Genomic DNA, 9,854 nt, shown 5'->3' on the forward strand with positions numbered 1-9,854 from the left:
TTCTGTAAGTGAAAAAAAGAAGTGTCTGTGTGCTCTTTTATCCTCATTTGGTGTCTAAGGTAACAAAATGCTTTGTGTCAGTTCTCTTTATTTGCTTATAAAGGTTATTTATAAAGCAAATAGAGGCCATTAGGTTAAGTACTTCTGGAACGTTAGTGCAGAAATGAGAACTTCTGCAAACTCCGAGAAAAGGTAGAGGTGAGTCAATATACAGAAATCAGCTCTTCAGAAGTGTTTATTTTGTATAGCAAAAAAAAAATACTGAAATAGCCAAACACCCTGATGTAATCCGGATAATCTCAAAACTTTGAAAAAATGCTTCGGGATCACAGCTCTAAAACTCCCAAACTAAAGTGTACTTTTCTACAAGGTCTGTTGTTTGGAAACATTACATGTCTTACAGGAATGCTAATGTTTAACACAATCAGTGTAATCATGTATTATGAAATGTTAATGAGTATTTTAAATGGTTCTCCTTTTCCTAAAGATAAACTACAAGCAAAAGGTCCAGGTCACTAGAAGCACACTTATAATATGCAGGACAGGCTTATCTTTTCTAACTGTTTGCTGTATCCAAAATAGGCAGCAGCAGCAGCAGCAACACCCCCCCCCCTTTTTTTTTTTTTATTAATGTAAGCAGAAGAAAAACAGCAAAGGGCATTAGAGAAATACAGTCCATTAAGCAGCTGCTAGAATGCTAGTAACGACAATAATTGGGTTGCCTTGCAGCCTATCATTATGTAAACACTGGAGAGTGCCTCAGATTAAAGGGTTAAGCAGAAGACTTCCTCCCTCCTCCCCGCCACCGCAAGACAATTCAGATGTGTCTGATATTCACAGACAGTTGGCCAGCAGCTGAGGTTTCATTAATAATCCCACATATGACCCAAAAAGAGCGTCTCCCTTTGGTGTGCTTCCGGAAGCCGCAGGCAGCCTGAGCAGATGGGAGAAATCATCATCCGTAGACCGTCAACAGGGGAACCTCAGGCCACATGCTTGAATTTTTCTCAATGAATGGCATACAAGAGAGGCATTCAATCCATGTGACTGCAGCTGCTGGGTCCTCGGGGAAGAGGGAGGCTTCTGATTGGCTGAGCTTTTTCGCAGGTTATTAACAGGTCATGCTGTGACATTAGGAGGCCGGAAACATCCCATCTCCCAGGAGGCTGAAACAAAAGCAGAGAGAGATTCCTGCTCATAATTCAAACACAGTTCAGCGCTTACAGATTACACCACATAATCTGCTTGGCAAGGAAACAAGGCTCGCTGAGGCACCGCTATCTGATTTATATCTTTCTTCTCTTGCTTTCCATTTGGAGAGCCAAGAACGGCTCTTTTTACATTCCCGGCCTCAAAGGAAAGAGATGGCTGCTTCCCTGATGCTTTTCAAAATCATCTCCTGAAGTAAAAGAGCAATTCTGATGGTTTCCTGCCTGACCTCAGATGTTCTTGGCTTCCTTTCTTCCACACAGCATCTTGGGCTCTTGTTTTCCTAGTAACGTGAATTGCTGAGCTGGTGATGTCAGATGTAGCACCAAAACATTGTTTTTTCTTGAGACAGGGAGCAACAAGACAGGGAGAAATGAAGACAGAAAATGCCATTAGATCACGTATGTCACCCTTTTTCATTCTGCTGTGATTATCTATGGAAGTGGTTCTCAACTTGGGGTCCCCAAGTATTTTGGCCTTCAACTCTCAGAAATCCTAACAGCTGGTAAACTGACTGGGATTTCTGGGAGTTGGAGGCCAAAAACATCTGGGGACCCCAGATTGAGAACCACTGATCTATGGGTTAAAGCACATTGCTAAGAATGAAACCAAGGTCACTTTAGGCTCTAGATCCCATCTGATTTTGGAAATTAAGCAGCAGAGTCAGCTCTTTGTAGTTCATGCATGAGAAGCCACCAATAAATACCACTTTTGGAAACTATATTTCAAAGGAAGAAACTGGTAAAACCACCTCCAAGTATTCTTTGCCTTCAAAAACTCTATGGGATCACCATAGGTTGGCAGGTGAGTTGAAGATAAACACACACACACACACACACACACACACATAGGATGTTATCACATGCACACACACACCCGTTTGACTAATACACATTAGTGCTAAAAGTTCCGTACTAGAATAACTTTGAATGCTTTTTTATTCATTGTTTTCCCACTCAACATGACTACAGCCGATTGTGGATGGTGGATTGTGAAACCCCTCTAGGTGTTCAGGGAACTATCCACAGTTATGAACCTTATCTTCAAAAGAGGTTAATCGCTTCTGATAATTTGCTTAAAGTTTGGACAGACATGAATTCATTGATGCAAAAGCACAATACAGCTAATGTCCAAAATAAAAGGACAAAACATACCCTATTTAAAACTTATACAAAAAAATCCCTGTATAAAAAACAATACTTATATAGTAGTACAGTTCTCAGAATCAGAAAAAAACCCATTCAAGGGTGGAAATAAAATGTTGCACCTAATTCTGAAAATTGCTAGAAAATAGTTTAGATAAAAGAAATATCATTTGACTATTTTTTTCAAAATCAAAACAGAATGGGAATTATGAAAGACTACTGCAACCTCCAGACACATTTGTCTGAAAAAGACCCCTGTTTATGATTATTTACCTTTTAAGGAGACATGAACCAGTAAGCCATTCCAATAGAGGACCATTTTCAAATAGAAGACTGTCTCTGGAGCACAGGTCACACAACCATCCTACATAAAGCTTGTCCATGTTGCGTGTCCTGGTCCAGCAGCTGGAGAGGCATGAAATGGAAAGTATTTCAAATATACACCACAGTTGCCTAACCCAGTGGTACTGAAAGGACAGCTGGTGTGGTGTAATAGTTATAGCACTAGACTAGAACCCACGTTCAAGTCCCCACTCTGCAGGGAAGTTCTATTGGTACCCTTGGGTCAGTTGTCAATCCTCATCTCAATTTATTCATGGATTGTTGTAAGGGTGAAATGTGGAAAGGATTGTATTTAAGATTCTTTTAAAAAGAATCTTTATGTGTGTATTTACATAAATAAACAACATTTGCCACTGTTATTCCTGTTAGGAATGCACTTTTAAAAAAAGAAACAGCAATGTTTCTTTTTTACATTCTCATCACAGCCATAAAAATCATTATGCAGAATGGTTGATTTCAATTTCATAGGCTTTTTTTAAAAAAAGACTGAGGCTGGGGAAGCGATCGGATGTTCTAATGCAAATGTATAGACAATCATTTCCAAAGATCACACAGAACAACCTTCTGGTATGTGAATCTAAACAGATGGGATGGGAGTTCTTTTTCAGACTTCCGTTTAAGCTGTAAAAAGAATGCCAGAGGAATAGAAGCAGTGCCATGAATCGGCCATCTGTTGCAAAAGTTAGACTCTGAGGCATCCCACTCTGCATTCTCTTAAGAGAACAAGAACAATAAATCTCTTCCTCAGGCTTTATATGGGTTAGGAAGGAGATCTCCTCTCAGGAAAAAAATGTATCAAATAAACTCCATCTTTTTTAAAAAAGGTAAATCTATGTATATCCAAGCTACTACCTTCAGGTATATGCACCACAATTTCCCCCAAGCTGAGTTCTGGAAGTGGGAATGTTTAGCTTATAGGAAAGAAGATTAAACAGGGAACATGTTGGTAATATACAAATGCACCACATCAAATCAATCTCTCTCTCTCTCTCTCTCTCTCTCTCCCTCCCTCCCTCCCTCCCTCCCTCCCTCCCTCCCTCCCTCCCTCCCTCCCTCTCTTCATTATCTATCTATGGGCCTAAATGTTCTAAAAGCACCAGATTCCATCTGATCTTGGGAACAAAAAAGATCAGCCCTGGTTAGTACTTGAATGGAAGGCCACCAATGAATGCCAAGTCCTATATGCTATTTTTTAGAGGAAGGAAGTGACAAAACTTCATCTGAGTTTTCCTTTTATACACATAATAAAAGTGAAAAATGTGTATATGTGTATGTGGAGGAGGTGTTCACTTATACAGACAGCCTCTCGCCTCCACAAACAGCTATAGTTCCCACTGAGCAGGAGACACCCGTGGCATGCACTGATATGCAGGCTATAGTGAGTGCCATGAACATGTAGCCCAAACCCTGCCAGTGTCCTCCACAAACACCATTTTGCCCCCCACCCAAGTGAAGGCTTTCATGCCGGAACAATTTCATCCTAGATGTTCTGTTTTTCCTTGAGAATTGACATCCCAGGGTTCCTTAGTTTGCATGACCTCGCTCACTGCCTCTACCTTAAGCCTTTCCTACTCTTTCCTATGGCACACAGTTCACAGAGGAATTGATCAGCAACTGAACAAGAGGTCTGGGGAGAATTCACCATGATTTGTTAACCCAACCAACAATGAATCTGGCCCAAACTTGCAATGGATAATGGGATTTGCAGTACCTTCACTGATACTATGACCCCCACCAACAATGGATTGGGGCCAAATTTGACACAGAGAAGCCCAATGACCAACTGCAGGAGTTAATGGGAATGGACCTTGATTTTGGGAGTTATAGTTCACCTACACCCGGAGAAGCTGTGATGCCCACTGACAATGGCCTGGGACCAAACTGAGCACAGAGAAGCCCCATGACCAACTGAACATACTGCAAGGATTACGGGAATGGTCCTTGGTTTTGGGAGTTGTAGTTCACCTGCATCCATAAAGCAGTGAACCCACCTGATGTCAGATCTGGGCCAAACTTGGCACACAGACTCAACAGGGCCAACTGTGTATACAGGCCTGGCTTGGGGGTGACTGACTTTCGATCTGGGAGTTGTAGTCCACCCTTATTCAGATAGCCCTGAACCTCCTGACAAAGGATCTGGACCAAACTTGGTACATACACCCAACATGGCCTGGCAGGGTTTGGGGGTGATTGCCCTGGGAATCTGGGAGTTGTGGTTCACCCGTATCCAGATAGCACTGAACCCAGCCAAAGATGGATCTGGACCAAACCTAACATCCTAAAACAAATAATGCCCTCTTCTACAAATCCGGGCATCGCCGGGTCCCCAAGCTAGTACCTAATACAATCCTATTGAATTCATGAAGACACCATAAGCCAACAGGTGACTTAAAGACATACACACACACACACACACACACACACACACACACACACACAGAGAGAGAGAGAGAGAGAGAGAGAGAGAGAGAGAGAGAGAGAGAGAGAGAGAGAGAGAGAGAGAGAGAGAGGTTGGCAGCTTTTGCTATATCTTGTGGCACTGAATTTCACATTCGCATGCAGTGTAAAGTGTTTCCTTTCCTCAATTCTTTCCTTATTCAGTTCCAGTAGATGAGCTTGGATTCCAGTATTCTGAGGGAGAGAGAAAAATCTCCCAAACAACATCATCCACAGCATTCATAGTCTTATACACCTTTATCATTTATCCAAATCTCCCAAATATCTTAAAAACACCAAATCCTAGATCAGCCCTGGCTAGTAATTGGATAGGAGATCACTAATAAGTACCAGGCACAATTTTTCAAAGTAAGGGACTGACAAAACCACCCTTGAGTATTCCTGGCTCTTTGAAATCCATGGCATAGGTCAACGGGCAAAACAAAGACACATATTTTCACATATCATATCTTCCCTTACCCATCTCATTTTCTAAACAGCCCCAAATGCTGTAACCTGTCCATAGAGCTGAGTTTTGCCAGACTCTTGATCATTTCAGTGGCCCTTCTCAGTACCTTTCCCAGTTCTACAATATGCTTTTTAAAGGACTTGAAATGTGGCAATGGAGTTGTTTTTCAACTTTGTCCCTTGTTTAGGAATTTTTTTATGGGAACACAGAAGCCTTGATCAGTTTTAGAGAATCTGAGTTACCCTCTGCCATTAATAAGAATTTACAGTGACAATTCAATAGGTCAGATGTCAGGCATCCACTGGCAGTTGAAGTCATCTCTGGCCTTACTTCAGTAACGCTAGTGTTCATTCATCTTGAAAGTTTAAATGCAAAACAACAGAGCTGCATAACTCTCAACTGCCCACGCTGGATATCCTTTCCTATCCTCTTACCATCTTCGTCAGAATAGCAGGCCTTAGTTCTTACTGACTGAAACGTGTGCTGACTTGCCCTAGTTTACGTAAGTTTTCAATGCCCTGTGGCATGTACTTAGAAGATTCGGTGGAAACAATAAGCATTCTTGTCAATGGAGCAGGCTAGCTGACTGCACCTTGGTGCCAGAGGGGATGTGCAAAGTTCAGCCATTACAAAACATGACGCAAAAAGAAAATATTATCCAGTAACTTCAATCTGCACTTATCTTTGAAACTGCATTGTTATCTCAACATATTGGATCTAGAAGCAGTCCCAGACTGTGGGCATAGTTTTATGCAAACCCAGGTTAGGACAGGTTCACTGACAGTTTTAGTTAATTAGGTTGCTATAAGGAATTTATCGGGTTTTATCTGTTTTAATTTTTATTTTGTATGTTCTTATTGTATTGAGTCTCGCCTTGGTGCAGGAGAAAAGCGGGATAAGGTAAAGCTAAAGGTTTCCCTTGACACTAAGTCTAGTCATGTCCAACTCTAGGGGTTGGTGCCCATCTCCATTTCTAAGCCAAAAAGTCAGCGTTGTATTTAGACTCCTCCTAGGTCATGTGGCCAGCATGACTGCATGGAGCGCTATTACCTTCCCGCTGGAGCAGTACTTATTGATCTACTCACATTTCTATGTTTTTGAACTGCTAGGTTGGCAAAAGTTGGGCCTAACAGTGGGAGCTCACCTCATTCCCTGGATTCAAACTGCCAACCTTTTGGTCAGCAAGATCCGCAGCTCAGCAGTTTAACCTGCTGTGCCACCGGGGCCTAAGCAGGGTAAAAATTTACTCAAATAAAACTCAAATAAATAAATAGGACCCTAACCTGCAAAACTAGATTAGGATCATTCACAATAACTACCTTCATCTTGCCTAGATTCAACTTTAGTTAGGTTTTCCCAATTTCAGTCTATCACATCCTCTGGGCATACTATCCTTAGCCAAGGCTATTTTTGAAATCATGGACAAATAGATTTGGGTGTCATCAGCATCCTAGTAATATTCTGCCTCATTCTGCTGGATGATCTCTTCCAGTGTTTTCATTTAGATGTTGAGTAGCACTGGGAATAGAAAAGCCCTTGTGGTGTGCTATATAGAAGTTATTTTTAAATTTTATTTTACGTATATTTTTTTGAAGAGCAGCTGTTCCCAAGTGCCAGTATCTTGAATGTACCTGAGAGATTGCACCGGAAACACTGAAGCATAGTTGATGTTCCCAACCACGCTTCACCCCTCTGGAAATCTAGAAGGATACCATGGTCGATGGTATCGAATGCTGCTGAGAGGTCCAAAAGCACAAGCAGGAACACATTCTTGTGAATGCCCAGGCAAAGATAATCCTCTAAACAAGTGATCATAGTTTCAACTCCAGCTACTGCCCAAAAGTCAGTTTTAAATGGATCTCAATAACTCGTATCATCCAAGACTGTCTAGAGTTAGGAAGCAACTTCCATCCCAATCGCTTCATCCAGAAAAGAGAAATTGGTCTATAGTTTTTAGAAGTGGTTGCACCAACTCTTCTTTTAAACAAGATGGAAAATGTCCCTTCTTGAGAGATGCATTAATAATACATTGCAGCTGAGATCTCCTCCCTGGATGACTAGTAAAGGAGGACAGAGATCAAGAGGACAAGTTCTCTTAGGCCTCATCTCCACTGCTATATAAAATCCAGATTATCTGCTTTGAACTGGATTATATTAGACTACACTGCAATATAATCCAGTTCAAAGCAGATAGTCTGGATTTTATATGGCTGTGTAAATGGGGTCTTAATAATCCTAACAGCTTTTCCCTATCTGCAGTATTCACCAGCTAAAACTGGTCTAGTGTGATCTATTCTCAGAGTTGCTATACACCTCATTGACAACTTCTGCTATAGCAATGTTTTCTATATAAACTCTTATCAGCACCCAAAGATCTTTTGTATACCAAGGAGTACAGTTAGTAACTGGCCAGAAAAGACATTTGGAAGCAATTGTTTCAAAAATTGTAGCCAACTCTTGCTTGCATCTAATATATTTGTAGGCATTTAAATATTTTTTGTTGTTTAAACTGTTTTTTTATTTTGTTTTGAATTAATCAGGTTGATTTTATTGTATTTCATCCTGAGACCTTTGGTGAGAGAATGAGATATAAATATTTTAACAAATAATTTTTACAAACAATAAATAAATGTCCAGAAGTGTGGGCTGGGCCCTGATTGGCACATGTACTAGACACACATTGAGGGCCACACACACATTGCAGATACCCCATTCTTTGTTGTTAAAGAGTGTATAAATGGCAATCCAACCAGAAATGAAAATCCAGTTTTAAATCTTAAAATTTAAATGTTGGCACAGACTTCTGATCCGAGGAGGCAATGCCCTCATTTTTCCCTGCCCCCAGTAGCTACGCTCTTGCCTAATGACTGCCTGCAGACCTTTGTCAGATCACAATTGGTTCTTGGCATAATTTCAAAAGACATCTGAAAGTGATTGGTTATAGTCTCAAAGGGTTAGATGGAGCAGGAGAGGAACAAGAGGGGAATGGAGGGATAGAGAGGGGGAGGAAAAAATAGGAAGAGACTGAGAGGGAGAGAAAGAAAAAAGAGAATGGCAGAAACAGAGAAAGAAAGGGTATGTGAATCCCTACTTTGGGTTCTGGCCCCATTCACTGCACTTCACCAGATTAAACCGCCTACCCATAAAACAATAAGACCTTCAACAAAAAGCTGCCCTCTACTGTATTAGATGCAGGTGTTTGGGCCAGTCCCCCCCCCCCTTGAATAAAAGCCATTAATATTAATGACTTACTATGCAGACCATTTCCCTCTAGTGCACCTGGCAAAGTCATTGCTTACAAGCTGCAGAAGATCAGTGCAAGGTCACAGTGACTTATTTTGTTTTTGGCACCTCCACCGAAGGACAAGCCTCAGCAGGTTTAGTCACATGGCCTTGCTGACACATTGTTCAATGAGTTTTCTTACAAATCCACACTGCAAACCGTCTCTGGCCATGTCAGCTGTCAGCTTCTATTTTGTTTTTGATGGAGAGGTGTAGATATCTTGTGTCATAAAGCACACCTTAGCAATGTAGTCATCATCCCTTCCTCCACACCTTAGGTAATGTTTACAGGTAGATAGTACATGAAGATGATGGAACAATGGAAGGACCCTTATATGACTGGTAAGAAAATCTAGTATATTGTTCCTCCTCAGCTTTGCAGTCACAGAGCAAATGTTAGGTGGAACAGTGTTTGTATTTGCTTTATTTTCTAGCAGGAAAGGCGGGGGAGCTTCAAACAGGCAAGGGCTGCCAGATTAAGCTGTTTGTCTAATTCAAGTAGGGCAAATGTGCATTTCAGGACATGGCAGTTTTTCACTAGACATTTAACTAAATATGTTTGTGATTGCCCAGTTATATGTCAGTTATCTCTTGTACTGGGGTGGGAAGACTGGGCATCTGAACTCACTTCACAGCAGGGAGATTCTGTGCATTAACCACCTATGTGTTCAGTTTCATCCTCTTCTACTTGATAATATATAATTAAGCCAGTCGTTCCTTCCCAGTAAATGTTCTCCTCTGGCAGGGTCACACCAAATATTTTGTTGCTTGAGGCAAAGGACAAGATGGTGTGCCTTCTTCAGTTCATGTACAGAAGTTGGCCAAGAGGACAGCTGAAACCTTTTACCCTAATGGAAACAAGAGATCATCTAACATCACATCTGAGAAAACAAGCTAGTTAAGGAAGTAATAGAATCACCGAATCATAGAGCTAGGAAGGACTGCAAGGGCCAAATAGGCCAACCTGCTGT

The 9,854-nt window shown here is 41.3% G+C and overlaps 1 long non-coding RNA gene across 1 annotated transcript; it reads right to left on the reverse strand.

The window, feature by feature from the left end:
- Positions 1–217: 217 nt before the first annotated feature.
- LOC134299576 (uncharacterized) lies at positions 218–2,759 on the reverse strand. The gene is made up of 2 exons (XR_010006779.1): positions 2,628–2,759; positions 218–1,551 (listed from the first exon to the last, which is right to left on the reverse strand). It is a non-coding gene; the product is annotated as an uncharacterized LOC134299576 (long non-coding RNA).
- Positions 2,760–9,854: the final 7,095 nt, after the last annotated feature.

Source organism: Anolis carolinensis, chromosome 5 (genome assembly GCF_035594765.1).
Source record: "Anolis carolinensis isolate JA03-04 chromosome 5, rAnoCar3.1.pri, whole genome shotgun sequence".
NCBI lineage: Eukaryota > Metazoa > Chordata > Lepidosauria > Squamata > Dactyloidae > Anolis > Anolis carolinensis.